This window comes from Notamacropus eugenii, chromosome 1 (assembly GCF_028372415.1).
Source record: "Notamacropus eugenii isolate mMacEug1 chromosome 1, mMacEug1.pri_v2, whole genome shotgun sequence".
NCBI classification, from domain to species: Eukaryota; Metazoa; Chordata; class Mammalia; order Diprotodontia; family Macropodidae; genus Notamacropus; species Notamacropus eugenii.
In genome coordinates, this window is record NC_092872.1 from 2,558,313 (window position 1) to 2,574,697 (window position 16,385).

General features: G+C 41.0%; 1 protein-coding gene and 1 long non-coding RNA gene across 6 annotated transcripts in view; one reads left to right on the plus strand and one right to left on the minus strand.

The window, feature by feature from the left end:
- POC1A (POC1 centriolar protein A) overlaps window positions 1-16,385 on the plus strand; it is a 180,428-nt gene that overhangs the window by 36,389 nt on the left and 127,654 nt on the right. The gene's annotated exons all lie outside the window — the stretch shown is intronic.
- LOC140531212 (uncharacterized) lies at window positions 11,427-14,237 on the minus strand. The gene is made up of 2 exons (XR_011976302.1): window positions 14,049-14,237; window positions 11,427-11,587 (listed from the first exon to the last, which is right to left on the minus strand). It is a non-coding gene; the product is annotated as an uncharacterized lncRNA (long non-coding RNA).

The window sequence follows — 16,385 nt, forward strand, 5'->3', positions numbered from 1 at the left end:
GAAGTCCGAGAGGGATGGAGTGTCATGAAACCCTAGAGTCCCCTGATTTTGGAGGCAGAGTTGAAATCCTTGTTCTGCTCTTTACCAACTGTGTGACGTTGGGTAAGTCACTTAATCTCTCTGGGCCTTGGTTTCCTTATCTTGAAAGGGCAGGAAAGAGGAAGGAACACAACTACCCTGAGAGGTAGGTGCTGCTATTATCCTTATTTTACAATTGAGGAAACTGAGGGAAATAGAGATCTGAGTGACTTGCCCAGGGACACACAGTTAGCAATTGTCTGAGGTCAAATTTAAATTTTGGTCTTCCAGGCCTGGTACTGTACCCTGCCACTGCACCACCTAGTTACCTCTTTTAAATAAGGGGAATTGGGCTAAACAGGGATGAAGAACCTCTGGCCTCAAGGCCACTTGTAGCCCTCTAGGTCCTCAAGTGTGGTCCTTTAACTGAATCTAAACTTCACTGAACAAATCCCCTTAATAAAAACTTGGACTCAGTCAAAAGACCACACCCAAGGACCTAGAAGGCCACATGTGGCCTCCAGGCTGCGGGCTGGGTGACCTCTAAGGTCCTTTGTAGCTCTTAATCTTGGATTGCATATAAAGGCAAGCTATTATTATGACCATACCTTTACCTTGGTAGCTAATCATGCTAAAAATAATGTAGCATGCCAGCATGTGAATTAGGGAACAGGTGTGGCCCTGTTCCAATTGAAAAAAACAACCCAAACTCAAAGAAAACTACTTATGAACCAGATCAATTAGATGGCAGTTATGTGAATCACAAAACATTTTCCACCTCTTATAGCTTTCCTTGAAATAGGATACTGCCATAATGCTTTTAGAATTCCCCAGTTCTCCCTGGCCTTCTGTTCTTCAGAAACACCTGAATTCTATAAGTTAGAGATGGGGAGGGAACTTCTCTGAAAAGTAGAAGAGAAATCTGGAACCAGATCTGTTGCATGTAGTTGGCAAACACTTCAAATGATTGAAATTTTTTATAAAGAGTTTTGGTTTTTTTTAAATCATTTCTCCTTGTGTGATAATCAGATTATGTCACGGAATTTGAGAGTTGGGAAGGGGCTTCTGTCGCTGTGTAACCTTTTCAGCACAGCCAGTAAGTGGTCAGGAAGCTTTTGCTTGAAGCCCTCCAAGGAGGGAGCTCTTTCCTGTGGCTCTGGTGCCTCCGAAGTTATTCCTGGCGTCCATCCTAAATTTGCTTCTTTATGACTTCTGTTCAGTGCTCCTTGTTCTGCCCCCTTTTCTACATAAAAGTCCCTGTGAAATACATGAACACAGTTCTCATAGGTCCCTGTCAACTGGTTCTTTCTCTATGGCCTTCAGAGCGCTAAGGTCTTGTCTCTAAAAATCTTCCATAGATCCTAATATCTGCTCCAGCTGTTGTTGTATATCTGTTCCCTTTCTCAGCCAAACTCCTTGGAAAAGTTGTTTATACTGGCTTTCTTCACTTCTCACTCACTCTTTTGGTTCTTGGTTGTATCACTCAGCTGCTGTCTCCAAAGTCACCAGTGATTTCTTAGTTGACTCATCTGATGGTTTTTCCTCAGTCCTCGTGTTCCCTGACCTCTGCTACTTTTGGTCTTGTTGACTTTCTCCTTCTGGATGTGTCCTGCACTTTGGGTTTTGTTGAGTCGTTTTCAGTAGTGATCTAGTTGTCTGAACTTCTTCCCTTCTCCTCTTCCCCTCCCCTCCCCCCTTCCCCCCATGCCCTTTATTACTCTCTGTGACCCCATTGGGGGTTTTCTTGGCAAAGATACTGGAGTGTTTTGCCATTTCCTTCTCCAGCTCATTTTATTGATGAGGAAACTAAGGCAAGCAGGGCTAAGTAACTTGCCTAGGGCCATACAACTAGTAAGTGGCTCAGGTCAGATTTGAACTCAGAAAGAGTCCAGGCCTGGTACTCTATCCACTGTGTCACATAGCTGGCCCTTTGGGTTTTTATAGCATTCTTCTTTTGGTTTGCCTCCAGAATAACTGCTCTTTCCCAGTCTCCTTTGCTGGCTCTTCATCTAAATTTCAACTCCTAACCACTGGTGTTCCCCAAAATTCTATTCTGTGTTGCCTTCTCTTCCCCTTCTCTACTCTCTGTCCTGGTAACCCTATCAGCTCCCATGGTTTGAACTATGACTTCTGTTTAGATGATTTTCCAGGTCTGTACATCCATCCTGCTCCAGAGCTTCAGTACCACATCACCAGTTACCTCCTGGACATTCAGAGCTTGACGTCCCAGAGGCAGGTAGATGTTGCTGTAGGTCACAGAATGCTGAGTATGGAGCCAGGAAGACCAGATTTCAAATGTGACCCCACACACGTACTAGCTCTGTGACCTTGGGCAAGTCACTTAGCTTTTATCTGACTCAGTTTCCTCATCTGTAAAATGGAGATAATAAAATGAATGAACACTTGCAGAGCACTTTGCAAACCTTAAAGTGGTACAGAGATGTTAGTTATTACTATTATTAGTCTGGAACTCAGCATATCTAAAACTAAATTGGTTATTTTTCCTTTGAAACTCTCTTGTCTTACAAATTTCCATATTTCGGTCAAAGGCCCCAACATGTTTTAGGATTATCCTGGACGCCTTACTCTCATCTCATCTCTCTAGTCAGTTGCTAAGTCTTGCTGTTTCTGCCCCCACAGCGTCTGCCTCTGGCCCCTTTTCTACTCTCACAGCTGCCACCTCAGTTCAGACCCTCATCATCTCTTGCCTAGATTATTACAACAGTCTCCTAAATTGGTCTCTTGCCCATCCTCCATTATGCTACCAAAGTAGTTTTCTTTTGAGCCACTAAACATCTCTTTTTAGTTCCTAAAGCCCTATGCAACCTGGTCCCAGCTTCCTTTTCTAGCCTCCTAGACATTACTCCCACTCTGGGACCTAGCCAGTGTCCCTCAAACTGGCCTTCTGTATTTTCCTCACTTACGGCCTCTGCCAAAGGTGCAACCTTTCCTGGTCCTCCCAGGGCGAGTGCCATCCTTGCCAGATTACCTTTTATGTCACTACTGCCTCTGTGTATTTATTAGCTTTATATTCATGCCCTCTATTTTTATATCTACTGGTTATCTCCCTATGAAAATGTCAACTTATTGCCAGTAGAGATTTTTATTCTTTGTGACATCTCCAGGCCTCACTACAGTACCTGGTATGAGGGCCTCCATAAAATGTACAAATAAGTGCTTGTTGATTGATTGCTGTCTCCTGAGTCTTCTCTCCTTCAGGCCAAACACCCACGGTTCCTTCAGATGCTCCTCATAAGTAGCAAGTATAAGCCCTTCACCATCCTCATTGGTCTCCTGAATGTTCTGCTTATCTATGAACTTTCTAAACTGTGTTACTGAGAACTCAAAACAGATTTCAGATTTGGTCTGACAGTGGCAGAATACAGTGGGGCTTCATGGAAATTATTCTTTTTTCATGCAGCTGAAAATTGTGTTCTTTTTCTGGCTATCAGAATACTCTGTTGTAGTCTACTATCTCCCCCCCTGCCATCTTTTCCGACAAACTGCTATCTACCCATATCTTTGTCATTCTGCATTTAGGAAGTTGACTTTTTGTACCCAAGTATAAGATTTCCCATTTACCCCATTAAACTTCATCTTAGATTCAGCCAGTGCTCTCTTTTACCTTCTCAGTCACAGAGAGTGAGTGTGGCATGGGGCATAGATCATCAGCTTTAAAACCAGGAAAGCCTGGGTTCAAATTCTGCCTTGGACAGTTGCAGGGACAGTAACAACCTGCATTGGGAAAGGGGTTTTACTCATCTGGCATTCTCTAATGGGAGTGTCAGACTTAGCACCAGAAATAGTTTTGGTACCAGATTAAAATGTGATTGGAAAGTGCTTAACGAAATAAATGAAAGTGCAATAAAACATAGATACTGATAAGCTGTAGTTTTAAAGTCAATATGGGAGAGATATCTGTTTCTATCTGAATTCGACACTAGTTTCCGTGGCTGTCCCTTAACTTCCGCTGTTACTCTCCTTTATGAGATAATACTACTTGTAATCATTTATCATCCTTTGTAAAATCTTACTGATAAGTTTACATTGTAAGCTGGTTTTTCTTTTGGGTGCCATCTTTCTCTCCTTGACAAATGAGTAAAGTGTTTGCTGACTGAAACACTTTGCTGCCTGTCTTCTTGTGCCAATTGACTTACATAGTTTCAGTGTCTATGCAGAATAATCATAATTGCTGTGTCATTTCTGTGGCCTCTTTCCTATTTTTATTTATCAATCATTTGTTTGAATAGTTTAGAATTGTGTTGTTTCAATTATGTTCCGGATCTTTTTCTTCTTACGGTTTATTAATTCTGACCTTTGCTCTGACAAGTTGGTGGTCTCTGCATAGACAGGCGATTCAGAGATGACTCCCATATTAATACACTTTTTTCCTTTATGTTAAAATATTGCTGGTTTTATTTTTTTATGATGTTATTTGGTACTTACTATATCCAGTGCCTAGGAATTCGTTTTTTGAAGAGTAATTCATAACGTAAAGGCATTTGTCCTACAAATGTCTGATCTCACCTTTTTTCCAGAGCTTTGCTTGTCAGTAAACTTCTTACTGTCCTAACCTTTTCCTACTTTTGCATGGTTGCTGTATGTGTAAAATTTGGAGGGTTTTTATCAAATTCTTCATGGAATTCCTCTGCCTCTTTATTTGCTTCTGATGTTGGCACAGAAGCAGCTGTTATTTTCATGGTTGTCTTTTTTGCAGCGCCGACAATTATTGCAAGATGAGGTGACCAATAAAACCAATCCCATCAACTCTTCTCTTTGCATCTCCAAGGAGTATCCATGTGATATCCTTCAATCTAATGTCAAATGCCTTTTTCTGGTTTCATTTATAGAGAGAGTATCCAGATTAAAATGTTGGCACTCTTTCAGTACTATGTCTAATTGTTAGTCATTGGACAGAGATCTTTCATTTAGACTGCCAACAGCCGAATCAAAGTTCATAGACAACTGACAACCTGTGATTCTTAGCATTCTCTTTCCCCTCTCCTACCACTTTGCCACTGTAATTGCAAAAGTAGAAGAGAGCTGGGACTAAGGCCCATCCTGGAGGGTTTTTGCTGTTGTTTGTTTGTGGATTGCCAAGTCACTGATGAAAGGACCAAGAATGGCTGTTGGGTACATCACTGGACATGTCTTATCAAGTTGACATCAAACTATCATTGATGGCTGAGTCTAGCCATTCAACTAGCAATTCTGAATACATCTAATTATACTATTCTGTTTAATTTCTTTTTTTCTGCAAGAATAAATAACAAGGAACTTTGTTAAATGTTTTACTAAAATCTAGGCACTTTTCTGATCTATCAGCCTAGTAACTGACAATAAAGGAAATAAAGTTTGTAGTCATAATCTGTTCTTCCTCTCTTGTGAAAGCTCCTTTTTCTTCGGTAGATACTCACTAAACTTCTTTTACCAATGTAGAAATTTTCCAGAAATCAAAGTCAAGCTCACCGTCCTATAGTTTGTAGGCTCTTCCTACTGCCCCTTTCTTTTGAAGCTTGGAACATTTGCTCCTACAGTACGTCTTCAGTTCTCTGAGATCTCTTAGATATTCCTGACAGTGGCTTACCAATCTTATTCCCAGGAGAAGGATTGAAAAAAAGAAAACTTCCCTGTGACCCCTCCCTGGAGAATTTAATGTGACAGAGGTCTAGAAACCAGATGATTTAGGAGACTGAGGAACAGTGCCAGAATCCTAGATCCAGAGTTGCACGTTCCATTCACCTGCCATTTACTTCAGCCTCCTCCTTTTACTTATGATGGAGCTGGGATGCAGGGCCTTAGTGACCTCACTAAGGTCCCTTCAGGAATAAATACATATCAGAGGCAGGATCTGAATTAAGGTATTCTGGCTCCAGAGCAGTGCAGAATTTTTGTGACCCCTTGACTAATAATTAAACTGTCCTTTTTAGCATCTGTCTTTTCTTCTGCCTCTTTTGTGGCCATCACTGGAGGAGTGGAAAGGCCACGGTGGCTCCAGGGACTGGGATCTTGGCAACTTTTCAGATTGCTTTCTTCACAACAATGCTATGAGGGAGTTAAAAAAAATATGAAGTGTAATGAGATGTAGCTTGCCCAAGGTCGCACAACACCAGTAAGTGTGGGAACTAGATTTGAACCCTTATCAGATGCCACCTCTAGTATCTTATCCTCCCATACACCGTCCCGCTTCTATGTAACCCAAATGAGAAGGATTGGGGGTGGACTGGACACTGGTTCTGGGTTTTTGTCTTATTTTTCTCAAGGTTATGGTTGAATTTGGCTTGGCATATTTCATGCAGTGTCCTATGGAGCCTTTGAACCACTGGGAACCCTGGTTGCACAGTGAAGGGAAGAGTGGCATGACTCTCCAGTTCCTAGGTTCTGAGGCTTGCTAAGTAATTTTAGGGCTTTAGGCCAGCCCTAAAGATGGAGAAGCCAGGATTGGAAATGATTTTTTTTCTTTTTTCCTCTACAGGCTCAAATCTACATCTCCTTCTTGCTCTTAAAAAAAAAAAAAGACAGATTGCTGCTAAGATTGGTCATGGCACTTGAGCTGGTTTTGAATAGGCTTGCTAATGGTATTTACTGCTGGCAGCAGTTGAAAGTTTTTCATTCCCTGGAGGGGTTCCTGAAATAGTCAGCTATGACTCATTGTTTGGGTAGCTGTGTTGAGGATTGTCATGGATGAGGGGGAATTGTTATGTAGAGAGAGAGGAATTATGATATGGATAGAGAAAGCACCATCTCCTCCAAGTATAGCATTCTTTTGTGTTTATAATTGATGGAGCCTGCACATGCTGGTAGGAGAGCCCAGAAGATGATACTCTCAGGACAGGGTTGGTGGATGGGTTGGGGAATTGAGGTAACATGAGGAATTTAAGTCAGCTAGGTGGCACAGTGGATAGAGCACTGGATTTTGGAATCAAGAAGACATGAGTTCAAATCCTACCTCAGACACCTGCTAGCTCTATGACTGGAGCAATTCACTTCTCCCAGCCTTAGTTTCCTCATTTATAAAATGAAGAAGTTGGACTGAGTGACTTTTAAAGTCTTTTCCAGCTCTAAATCTATAGTTTATAAGTATTTTCATACCAAAAAATTGTCATGTATAATAATCATTTTTGATACATAATTTTATAGGAGAAAAATATCACTGTCATTGGAAGGTACCCATGGAACAAAGGGTTCTTTGGACAACAGTTTGGGAAATGCTGATCTAAGAGATTCATCTTTGTAGCATCTTAGCACTATGATTGTCCCTTGTATATTTGGCAGACTTTTTACATTAGCAGAGAGCCGTATTTAGCCAAAACAGAATTGCTCAGCTTCCATGGTCTTTGGTTGGCAACTCCAGGGCTGAAGTTTGCCAGTATTTGCTGCTGTTTTTCCAATGACAGAGCTGGCTTTAACAAAAATTAAAAGGCCAGTTGGATTATACAATTCACTTAAATGATTTGAATCTCTGGTTAGTTGGTTAAAATTAGTCCATCACCCAGGTTAGTTACATTGGGATTTCTGAGGATTTGTGATTACCGAGTGCCATTTACCACAGTGATTCCAAACAGAGTGCTACAGAATTCACAAAAGTAGGGAAAAAATGTGTTCAGGTCTATGGCAACATTAGTCACTCAAATGAACGACTTGTTCTGAATATAGTCTTAACTTGTGAGAGTTTGTGTAGGAGAACATTTTGGCTCCAGATTTCATTCTCACTCTGACAGCTAACTTCTGTTCTAGGAGAATTATTTCTAAGTGTAATTTATAAGAAGAGGAAAGACTTTGTGTTCCTTCAAACCTTGACTGGTTGGCATGTCAGGGATGTGTGTTACCAGCTGATGGTTCCCATTATACCTGTGGAGAATGGTCAAGTTTTAATTCTAAGTCTGCTGGCCCATCAGCGAGAGAAAGAGAGAGAGAGAGAGAGAGAGAGAGAGAGAGAGAGAGAGAGAGAGAGAGAGAGAGAGAGAGAGAGAGAGAAGGTTGTAGCTTTAATTTGATGTTTTGCAGCTGTTTTATCACATTTTGTAGCTGCTTATTTTTACTCTGAAGAAGCTTTCCAGTTGTGAAATCCTTTTATATCTTCATCCTTATGCATGAGACTGTTTATCTAATGGTACTGTTTATCTAAAAGATAATGTTTTCATATTTTGTTCTAGGAAGGTGTTGATGTCAGAGGGGAAATAAACAGTCATGTACTAGAGACATCTTTTGGTTGGTCAAGGACAGTGTCCTGTGACCAACTCTGACTTGATTTAGAGGAAGGAGGAGGACATGCCATGTAAAGAACGACTGGGAGCTACTATTGGATTGGTCAGCCAGGAAAAGAGAAGACTTGCAGGGACGCATGGTTACTGTCCTCAGATATCTGAAGGGTAGATTTGTTCAGCTTGTCCTAGATGATAACGAGGAGCAGTGGGTACAAGTGAGAGAGATTTCTCAGTTGGAGAAAAGCTTCTTAACGATGTGAACTGACCAAAGTTGGAATGCCTTGCGTCATGAGGTCTTGGATTGGAGGTTTTCAAGTAAGTTCTCTGGCCTCTATCTGAGACTATGCAGAGGACTCCTATGTTGGCTAGAGTTGAGTCAGATGACCTCTGAGGTCAGGGCTCCGATTCTGTGATTATGATGACATGAAAGTGACACTTCAGTAGGTTTCTTTTGGCCAATGGGGATACAATTTTTCTTTTGCTTCCATTTCTCCAATTGTGAAATAGGCAGAACCTAGTCTGGGGGGTTAAAAACCTGCAGAAAGAAGACAGAAGTGAGTCTCTCAGGCCGTGTACGTTTCTTTACCCTTCTGTTTATATAAGGTCTTGCTTAATCAGGGGAGTAGAATAGAAGCACTATATGGAGAGAACTCTTTGGAGAAAGTGGTTCTGTGAATCCAAGAAGTTAGATCCATATAATTTCATCATGACTCCTATCTTTTTATCTATATGGAAAGTCTGTATGACTTTTGGCCTCTCCCACAAGAAGGTTTGGGGGAGATACCTTAGTCCCTAAGGTTAAAAAAAATACTTCCTGATTGCTCATCGGACGTTGTTATCTGGCTTTCCTGTACATTGGCACTTTTGCCTTCTTTTGCTAGCTGTCATACTCTTTTGTACTTTTTCTCTGGTAGAATTAAACCAGGGATTTTAGATAGTGGAAACGATTAAAAAAAGAGAGAAAGGAGGGGTACATTAGACTAAGTAAAAAGCCTACAAAAGCACACGTCAGTGATGCATCCACTACTTTCCATCCTGGTACAAGATAAATCTCAGGAATTGGCTCTGGTGTAAGTGATTCAGCTGTTGGGGTTGGTGCTGGGATCCCTGTCAAAGCAAAGGATGTGAAAGAGCCTGGCTAACCTGCCCCAGGACTGGGAGATTGCTTCCTTGATGTTGTCATTTTATTTCCCAGCTCATGTTAGAGCAGCAGACCTGAAGTACACATCCTGTTCTGGTGGTATAGAGCCATAGGCTAGATACTAAGGAAGTAAAACCATTGGAAATACCGTCCCTGCCCTTACGGAGTTTACTGCCTGTAAGGGAGGTTTGTGTGATCATAAACATGCACCTATGAAATAACATACGTGCAATAAGAAGCATGCTCTTTGTGACGAGTGCTGGGAGGCACAGGGTCAGAGGAAGCTTCCAAGGTGCAGTACTCACTTTGAAACCTATGACTTTTCTACGTGCTGTGTGTGTACCTTTTATGAGCCTCTTAATATGAGGGGCCTCAGTTTCCACATCTATCTTCAGTCAGTAAACACCAAGGGTGCAAGGCACTCTGCTTATCTCTGAGGATATAAAAAAAGTGAAGCAGTCATTGCTCTGGTTAGCTTAGAGTCTAATACAGATATGTGTCGCGCTATACCAAATGAATAAAAGGTCGTTTGGGAAGAGAGCACCCAAGGAAAGACTTCATGAAGAACTGGGCAACTGAACTGAGTTTTGAAGGAAATGAGATTCCAAAAGGAGAGAAGTCAGGAGAGAGTGCTTTCCAGTCATGGGGGATGGGCCCTGGAGCATCATGTGTCTACAAATAGTAAATAAGCCATTATGGTGGGAATACAGAGGCCAAGGGAGGGGGGAAAGATAAGAGAAAGCCAGGTTGGGAAGAGCTTTAGATGCCAAACAGAGGTGATTATGTTTGATTCCAGAGGCTGTAGGGAGCCTTGAAATTTATTATTTGGGCGGGGTGGGGGGGGGGAAGGAGAGGGATAATATTACACCTGAGTTTTAGGAAAATCACTTTGGCAGCTGTGTGGAAGATGGATTGGAATAGGGAGAAGGGCTTGGACTGCATGACTTCAGTTTCCTTCTAGTTCTAAATCCTGTGATCCTAAAAGGTAGTATTTAAATTGAACCTTGAAGAATGGGTAAAATGTCACTAGGTGGAGAAAGGGAAGCATGGGGAGGAGAAGGACATTGTAGGTGAAGAAATGATATGAGCAAAAACTTGGCAGCTGGAAAAATTTTGTGAGTGACCATTTTCTAAAAAGTCTTTCCCAAAAGATTTTGGGAGTGGCTGTATAGTACTTATAGTGCTATGGTTAATCAAATGCATTTTTTGAAGTGCATACCATGTGCCAAACATTATACTAAGTGCTGGGGATACAAAGACAAAGTGTAACAATCTCTGACCTCAAGGAGCTTACATTCATTCTTGAAGGGGAGACCTCATATGCAAATGTTAGTGTATAGCAGAATATATACCAATTAAATATGAGATAGTTTTTTGAGGGAGGACACTAGCAGCTAGGAGGGATCAGGAAAAGGTTCATGTAGAAGGGGGCACTTGAGTGTTGAAAACAAGAGATTCCAAGAGGTGGAAGTAAAGAGGGAAGACCCTTGTGGGGTGGGGGAGTGGGAGGGAAGGGGAGCGAAGGGAAAGAAGGGTGGCCAGTGGAAAGGTATGGAGGTGGGAGGGGTGCTGTTAGGGAGGAAAGAATTGCAAGTCAGCCGTTATGCATGGATCATAGAGAGGACCAACAAATCTTTCTGTGAAAGGCTTCTTTAAGCTAGATTTTGAAAAATTAGATTTTGCTGGTAGCTTCAGGTTCAGATTCCTTTTTGCTTCAGGTTATATTACCATATGTTCTTTAGTCTTTTTTTTTTTTCTGTTAAGCAGCATGTAAGCATGTGTGTTGGTAGTTAGGGGGTGCAGTAGATACAGGATCAGACTTGGAGTCAGGAAGACTCATCTTCCTGAGTTCAAATCTGGTCTCAGGCCTTACTAGCTGTGTGACCCTGGGCAAGTCACTTAATCTCGTTTGTCTCTGTTTCTTCATCTGTAAAATGAACTGGAGAAGGAAATAGCAAACCACCCTCGTGTCTTTTCCAAGAAAACTCCAAATGGCATCACGAAGAGTTTGACTGAACTGAAACTGAACAGCAAACAAATGAAAAGGCAACATGCAGGTGTGTGCAGTTAGAATTTAATTAAATTCCAGTTGAATGAACCATTTGGTGGCTATTCATTTTTGGCTTTGGACATTCAGCCATGGAATACCAAAGACATTTCTGGATACTTCTTGGCAGGTCTGTCAGCAGATAGTCTTTGATGTCTCACCGTGGACAAAAGCCTGAAATGTAAATAAGGTTAATATATTTTAAGTATGATAAGCCCCTTCTAAAATGGAGTGCCTTTTGACACTATGAAGTATGAAGAGGATTCAACATCTGACTTTAGGGGTGGGGCTTTGATTTAATGAAAAGACAAAGAATAACCATAGGTGCAAGTCAAATAACTTTACTGTAATTCTTTTACAGAGCACAGTTTAGTTAAAATAAGCCATCTCCATTTTGTGGTCTGGACTGTGGCCCAGAAAAGAGTACTTTGTTTGATCCATTAAGAAACATTCTATACTCAGAATAATCCTTTACAACAAAAGCTTTCTCTGGGTCACACAGCCTTTGTGCTGTTTGCATTGTAGGAAAGGCGAAACAGTAGAGAATGACTTCAAAACATCCACAAGCCAAGCCTCAAAGAGAAGCACAGCTTGGGCACAAATTCACCTAGAATTCCTGAAAGAGATTAAGGAAGAATTTTTGAAAGAGTTTAAAAGTATTTTTTTTATGAATGAAATGAGAACTCTGGAGGAAACAATTGGGAAAGAAATGAGAGCTAGAGAAGAAAGAATTGGGAAGGGAATTAACAATTTAACATAAGTACGAGACCTTCCCCAAGCAAAAAACTTCCGGAAAATAAAAATGATCCAAATAGAAGTCATGACTCCGCAAGTCAGCATGTTGTTCACTTTGTTAAAATCAAAATGGAAAAGCTGAAAAAAAATAGAAGAAAATGTCAGATATCTCATTGTAAAGAAACTGACCTAGAAAACAGATCAAGAAGAAAAAAATGAAAGAAGTGATATTTCAAGAGACCATACAAGAAAACTGCTCATATTTCTTGGAACCAGAGGACAAAGTCGTCACCAGTCACCCCCTGAAAGATGCCCTGAAATAAAACTTCCAGGAACATTATACCCAAAACCTGCAGCTTCCAGGTTAAAGAAAAAATTCTGCAAGTGATCAGAAATGAAAATTTCAAGTACTGAGGAGCCACAGTCAAGATCCCACTTAATTTTGCAGCCACTACAGTAAGGAAGAGGAGAACTTGAAATATAATATTCCAAAAGGCTGGGTCACACAGCCTTTGTGCTGTTTGCATTGTAGGAAAGGCGAATAGCCAAGAATAACTTAATCAAAATTGAGTATAATAATAGAGGGGGAAAAATGAGTCTTAAGTGAAATAGTGGACTTCCAATCATTTCTGCTACAGAGAAACTCAAGTTCAAATGCAAGAGTGAAGAATAATGTGAAAAGATTATCATTGACAAAGAGGCAGTGATAAAGGACAAAATAAGGATGAAGTGCTTACACCGTGTGTGTCCCCTCTGAACCTTGTCATCAGGGGTCATAGAGGGCATCTAATAGACAGCTTGGGGATGGCTCTGTTCTGTCCTGATATTCTTAAAAGAAAAATGGAAAAAGAGAAGAAGAAGAAGAAGAAGAAGAAGAAGAAGAAGAAGAAGAAGAAGAAGAAGAAGAAGAAGAAGGAGAAGAAGAAGAAGAAGAAGAAGAAGAAGAAGAAGAAGAAGAAGAAGAAGAAGGAGAAGAAGAAGAAGACAACATTTGGTTGGAGCGGGGAGGGGAAGGAAGATGAGGGAAAACTGCCTCCAGTGAGCCAAGTGCACAAGCAGAAGTCATAGAAACAAGGAGGAAATGGGGGGAGAGGCTGACACTTGAACCTCGATCTCATATAAATAGTCAGAGGAGGGAGGAATACACACATGTAGCTGGGTACAGAAATCTGCTTTACTCAAGAGGAAATAAAAGAAAGGGGGAAATAGGGAACTAGAGGAGGGATTAGTTGTAGACAAAACAAACTCAAAGGATATACACAAATATTTTTGAAGTGGTAAAGAACTGGAATCTGAGGAGGTGGTCATCAAATGGAAAGTGGCTCAACAGATTATGGTGTATGAACATGATGGAATACTGTTGTGCTGGGAGAAATAATGAAGGTGATGGTTTCAGAGACATCTGGGAAAACTTCTAAGAACTGAGGAAGGATAAAGTAAACTGAATCAGGAGAACATTTATATAATGAAAGACTTGAGAGCTCTGCTCAGCACAGTGACCAACCATACAATTCCAGAGACATGATGCTGAAACCTCCTGCTAGAGATGAAAGAACTTGCTAATGTGGAAATTTGTATTGTTAATACATGTTTATAAAAAGGTTTTTTTTCTTTCACTCCCAGTGGAGTAGGGGCTGCTGAGACAGAGGAGGCAACTTTTTGCTGAATGAAAAAATAAAATTTAATTTAAAAAAGAAGCAGCAGGTCTGGTCCCTGAGTGGGCCTGTCCTTGATTCCACTTGTCCCGTGCCCTTGGAAACTGAGCCAGTTGCCAGAGACATTTCACACATGTGCATTAGAAAATCCTATAGATGCCCGAGAGTTCTGTGGGGTGATGAATGGTAAAGAAGATGCGGGGACTGGAGAAAGTGGGGTAGACTCTGTGGTTGCTCACACTCACCGTTGATTTCGACTCTCTTGGCACTCTTGCTGCTTTGAGCAGTGATTGATGAATACTCCATGTTTCCCACTGCAACACCTGCAGCAAGCTTCACTTCTGCCAAGGGGTGAGTGAAGCAGAGGCTGAGTACCAGGGGCTAAGTGATGCATCCAATAGCCTCCATTTACTGTGTGTTAACTAGTCTGTGGAAAATTCACTAGAAACTGGAGGAGTGTGTTAGCAAATCCAATGTGAATATTTTCCTCTCTTTTTGGACTTTGTACTTGTAAACACTTAGGAGCCATCTCTCACTAATTGGACTTGGACTCGGAAATCCCCTTTTTCAGGACACTTAGTCCTGTTCCCTTCTTTGAAAGTTTGATCTCCTCCATTGCCTGCGCAGACCTGTTTAATAGGTGATTCAACACTTCAGTTCCTGATGTACTCCTTTATTTTTAGTACAGAATAACTTGTCTCCTTTCATTGCTTACTTTGGAAAGTATTGAAAGACTTCCTAACTGGCCTTACTTAATCTTTATGAAATATTTGATTCACTCCAATTCTCTGCCTTTTTGAAATGATACCTTTGTGAGAATATAAAGTCCAAGAGGTGATTCAGTACTTAGTACTTGTATTTGTCTGACACTTCAGCGGCTAAGCAAGTGCTTAGATGAGATTAAACTAAGATGAGAGATGGGGAAGAGGAGTCGTATCATGTAGCTGTGAGAAGATCAGAGAACACTTCCTGGAGGAAAGAACATTTTAATTGGAGAAGGATTTTAGCAGAGGCATGAAGGATGACTTCTGGAAATGCTCATACAAGGTATGGAAGCAGAAAAAGGATGAGCTTGGTTCTAAACACAGAGAATAATAAGTGGGTTTTTATTTCCCCCTTCCCATGTTTGAGGGGAGGGGGGGAATCCTTAAAAATAGCCTGGAATTTTTCCATTGAAATTTTTCTAGCTTCTTAACCGGGTCATTTAGGTGTTGTTTTTTTTCTGGAATGCCTAGCTTTTGTGTAAACTCTTTTCTTGTCATTGCTTAAACAGCCCCTGAAATGTCACCACCAGAGTGGCAGAGCAGTGGTTGTTTCTTTCCTCCATGTTTCTGATCTGCTGTTACTCTGCTGACTGTACCCAGCAATTTGGTTTTTTTTCTGGGTTTTGGTTTAGGTTGTGTTTTGTCGTTATGTTCATTGGTCTTATTGTATGTCTACCTTTTCTCTGTTACTGTGGGCTTTCTTAGAGTATAATCCCTGAGAGGACAGGGACCGTGCCTGCTAAATGTCTTTTATGTTGATTCCAAGTTTACAAATAGAATTTACTTTGTAATTTCTGATGACATCAATCTTTTTTTATAACCTAGAGCAGGAGTCAATCTGATTTGTATAGCCTAGTAAACTAAGAATGATCTTTACATTTTAAAATTGTATTTAAAAGTGTAAACATCATTCTTAGATCAAAAAATGGGGGGAGTTGCCATTTTCTGGCCCCTTTTGTAGTGTATCTCCTTGTGAAATATAACAGAATTCACTTAAGTTCAGCACATATTTACTGAGGCCATTTATTGACAGAGTGCTGTGGTGGTGCAGACATAAGACATCAAATATAATACAGAATAGTGTGGCAGGTACATGAGAGAAAGTACAGAGAAGTGAGAATTCATACCTGCTTGGGAAATCAAAGAAGGTTTGGAGGAGGTGGTGTTTTAATTGATCTTGGAGGACAGATTGAATTTTGTCAGGTTTGAATGTGGGGAGGGGAAGGTAAGGTGTGGAGGTTTAGTGAGAAACGTAGTTTGTAGTGTAGTAATGAAGAGTACAGTAGAGGAGTGTTGATTTAGGAGTGAGTCGTTAAGGTCTGAAAGATAGATGAGAGCCAGATTCTGGAAGACCTTGAATGCCAGACTGAAGTTCCTAGACTTGGTTCAGTAGGCAGTAGGGAGCCATTTTTGAGGGACTGGTACAGCATGCTCACTGCCATGCTTTAGAAAGACCAATCTGGCCATAGTGTGAGGGATAAATTGGAGGGAGAAGAAAATAGATCAGTTAAGAGGTGATTGCAATCATTTGGAAAGGAGGATGTAAAAAGGTGAATGTGAGAACTGTTGGGGAAAAAGCCTCAACAAAATTTGTCTTTTGATTGAATGTAGCTAGTGAAGTAAGGAGTGGACACCAAGGTCTCAAGCCAGGTGACTGCTGAAGGCAGGGGCGTCAGAAACAGAAGCAGAGAAGTTGGAACGAGCTGAGCTGGCGTTTGTCAGGGCAGAGAGGAGTGGATGTAATGAATTTGGTCTTGGACCTGTCAAGTTGGATATGTTGTCATACGTTGGCTGTTCTAGTGTAGATGTGTGATAGTC